Genomic DNA, 4,510 nt, shown 5'->3' on the forward strand with positions numbered 1-4,510 from the left:
CCCACCCCCACACCGCCCCCCCCCCCCCTCACACACATACAATGGTGTTAGTGACTTAAGTAGCATGAAGCTAATTAGCTGAAAAGACAAACACTACATGACACCGCCTGTGACTGCTCCGCTCCTTTCCTGTCCATATGGGAGGCGAATGCTGGACACCTCCGGGTTGATTTATTGAAGGCAATTAGGCCGTTCACTAATGCTGACCATACACTGGTACTAGACATTCGTATGCAGAAAGTCTCATCAGAACGTTCAACGCTACCATCAGGGACTTGATGAACATCATTGTAGATCTTGATTTGGAAATTAATGGAGTTTCTCAAACAAAAGCCACATTCACGGTTACAATTTAGATCACTTGAGAAATCTCCACTCACCTCCTTCCACTTTTTCCGTCGCCGCGGCCGAAATCGATCGTCCATTTGACCCTGGTGACTATAAGAAAATCGAATGAACGTTCCAAAAACAAATGTTTTTCAAACTAATTTCTTCTGGGGTATGGACAGCTCTAGCCTGGGGATTTGACCTTCGCTTAGTGATCGAGTTGAAGCTCTGCTGACGTCCATTACCCAGTCATGTGCATGACAAAATTCTTGATTTTCCTTGCATGTGATCGGGTATTCTCTGCAAATTGAATTTTCACCTCATTCACTAAGGTAAGGGAGAATTCCCTTGCAAGGTGAACATGCTCTACTCGTTTAGTAAATTTACCCCATTCAGGGAGAATTGGTAGTCTATCTTGCGTTTGAGGGACTGTTCTTACAATGTACAAGTACAATGGACACCCAATAAGGGTTTCATAGAAGACGCAACTGACACCCTATGCACTATAAAACGGTGTCATGGGGGACACTACTGGCTCCCTATGCACTATAAAAGGATGTCACAGGGGACAGGGGTTTCCCAAGGCCGGGTGTCACCCGTAGTGGAGATCGTGTGACACCCTGCCGTGATGTCATCGCGCATGCGTGCCCATTTAACCTCCCTGGCGGTATTCCCGAGTCTGGCTTGGAGTTAATTTTCAATACCAGGAGCGGTAACCCCGAGCCAGACTCGGGAATGCACAAAGTGTCACTTACCTTGTCCCTGCGAGCCAGTGACTTCCTCTGCTGTACGTGGCCGGCCGATGCCAGCATCTGACTTTTAGTTTCGTTTTCTGGCGTCACAGCCGGCGGGAAATTCAAAAGTGAAAAGTTGCAATGTACACAGAATACACACAATACAATGTCATCTGCTATGATTACACTTATGTATCAAACTATTTCACTTCAATTTTGTCCCTAGAGCACTCATACCGCCAGGGAGGTTAATTGATGCCTTCCGGTGGCCATGTTCATAACGGACGCCGGCAGAGAGAGGAGGGAACATTCACCCGGGTGAGGTTTGCCGCCGGGTCCACTCCTCTCTCCTGACACTGTCAGGCTCTCAGTCAATGACAGAGTGCCCAACTTTTAGAGGGGGTGACACCAAAATGACTGTCAGTGATTTTGGTGTCACCCATCCAATGGTGTCACCCAGGTGCGGCCCGCATCCCCCGCACCCCCTTCGTGACGCCACCGACAGGGGACACAACTGGCCCCCTATACAGTATAAAAGAGTATCATAGGGGACACAACTGGCCCCCTATGAACTATTAAAGGGTGTCATGGGTAATACAAATGTAAGAGAAAACACCCCACCTACTCCCCTCCTCATCCCTACCCCAATCTAGCACCCCTCCTCTTTACACACACCTACCCCCTTACCTTTCCCATGGCCCATTTTACACTCCCAACATCCCCTGTGCCCCTTCTTTTCCCCACCACTCTTCTTCCTCCTTCTCCTCGCTTCTTCCTTACCCTTCTATATTTTATTTCTCCCCCACCCATCAACACTTTTCCCTTCACCGTCTCTGGGGGAAAGACAACAGCATTTTGCCCATTTGGGTACCATACATCCTATCCAAGGTAGGTCGTTGATGGGAGTAGTATTTGTGCACTGCGCATACTGAGCCCTCCAACAATTCAGGATCAATGGCTGAGCTCTGGTGAGCCTTGTACCTGTTGATGACACCAAAGACAAGACAGTATGTTTACCACCACCATCATACCAAGGACAGGACAGTATATTTACCACCATCATACCAGAGACAGGACAGTATATTTACCACCACCATAATACCAGGGACAGGACAGTTTATTTACCACCACCATTATACCAGGGACAAGACAGTATACTTACCACCATCATACCAGGGACAAGGCAGTATACTTACCACCATGAAACCAGGGACAAAGCAGTATACTTACCACCATCATACCAGGGACAGGACAGTATATTTACCACCATCATACCAGGGACAAGACAGTATACTTACCACCATCATACCATCGACAAGGCAGTATACCTCCATGAAACCAGGGATAAAGAAGTATATTTAATACTACCATGGACAGGACTATACACTTTCTAAGTTGTCTCTATAGACACTGCAGTCCAACTTCTACCAGATCATCAGAAACACAGAAATATAATGACCATAATAATATGTAACATGTATGACACTGCTAATATATTTTCTATAGGTGACACACTTCCTGAAGGCACCGCCTTATCATCTAATACATTTCAGCATTTGGCCTGTTCTAATGGTATGTGCTAAGAGAGGCCATATCTGTCACTGGGATCCAATAAATCAGCTCATTAGACACACTTCTTTCCAGTATGGAGAGCCGGGCTCAGTGTGCACAGTGTGGGAAGATGTCTGAGCGGGGAGCTGAGGGTCATGGGCTCCTCCAAACAAACACTACAATGTGTGCTGCAGGTGATGGGGCTCTTAAGCTGTTGAACAGATAGAAGGAGCTCTGCAGAGCCCACCCAAGTCTGTGCTCTGTACACTAATGAGGGGAGCTGAGATCAGAGGGCATGACACTGGGCAGACTCACTAAATACAGTATGGTTCGAATAGACCTATAAATCAGTACAAAGTGCCTCCATGGGGTGATAAGCACTGATGGGGAAGTGTACTGTTACACTGTGTATTCTACAGACCAATCCTCCCAGTAAGGAGCGCTCGGTAGTCAGCAGTTTAATCAATCTGGCCAGTAGCTGGCCAATTCTACACAATTCTGGAATTTTATTGGAAAAAAAAATGTTTTCAGAACATTGGTTTGATTTTTTAATGGTTAATGGGGTCAAATTGACCGCTTTTTGACCGCAGTGACGAAGCAAATCGAATGAGTGGTATGGAAAAATGTTCTCCAATAAACAGAATTCTAAGAATGAATATGGTTTTCAATCAGGAAATTCCATTCATTCCAAAATCAAATGTTAAAATCAAATGCAATTTAGAAAGACATCCATCTGTGATGGCATTATACAATGTTCTGGGGAGATTTTTCATATGAAGGCTCCTATAAAAGTTTACCAGGGTATGGCCAGCTTAACGAAACCAGAAGAAGTCTTTCTCTTTGTGCAGTCAGCCCATGATATAAATGTACTAAGCTATGCAACAAAGATCCCTTCTCTCAGTGTGTGCATGCAGCCTTCTGCGACTATATATGTGTGTGTGTGTGTGTGTGTGTGTGCAGGGGTGTCCCGAGGCTGGGGGTCACCCGGAGCGGACACCGGGTGACACCCCACCGTGACGTCATCGCTCATGCGTTTGACATCGGCACGCGCGTGCGAGATGACGTCATCGTGGGGACTGGGTGACACCCTGCCGTAACGTCATCGCGCATGCGCAGCCATCTTATTGACGCCTGCCAGCAGCCATCGTGGTGAGGGACTCTGGCAGAGAGAGGAGGGGACGTTCACCTGGCGGGATGCGGTATGCCGCCGGGTCCCCTCCTCTCTTCTGACACTGTCAGGCTCTCGGTCCATGACCAAGTGCCCAACTTTTCATAGGGGGTCACACCAGAATGACTGTCAGTCATTTTGGTATCACCCCTCCAATGGTGCCACATGACGCAACTGTGTGTGACGCAACTGTGTGTCGCACTCGTGACGCAACTGTGTGTGTGTGTGACCGATGAATATGTAACAAGCATTGTATGTATCTTATGAGTATGCATCAAAGTTGAGTAGTATATTTCCACATTCATTGGATACAGTAATTTTCATATCCACTCATTGGATTTCATCCTTTTTATACATATAGCATATATATGTGAACAATGAGTATGTAACAATGATTCCCTTGAGTAGTATATTTCCACTCATTGGTTACATTTATTTTCATATCTGCTCATCTGATCTGATTCCTTTTTTTTACACATACTGTATATATATATGATGAATATGTATATTTCCGTTCATTGGATACATTCGTTTTCATCTTTTTACTGGCTATAACTTGTGATCCAAGTTGTTATACAGGAGTTTAATGGATGGATGTTCCCTTGTGGATATGGATGCTCCATTTATACAGTATATGGTTTAGATTTTTCCCTTATAAACATTATAGGTGGAATGTTTTATGACAGATAATTACCCAGAGTAATCTTTTTCTTGTGAAGATCCTCATTGC

Source organism: Nanorana parkeri, unplaced genomic scaffold (assembly GCF_000935625.1).
Source record: "Nanorana parkeri isolate BGI_ZX_2015 unplaced genomic scaffold, ASM93562v1 scaffold1679, whole genome shotgun sequence".
NCBI lineage: Eukaryota > Metazoa > Chordata > Amphibia > Anura > Dicroglossidae > Nanorana > Nanorana parkeri.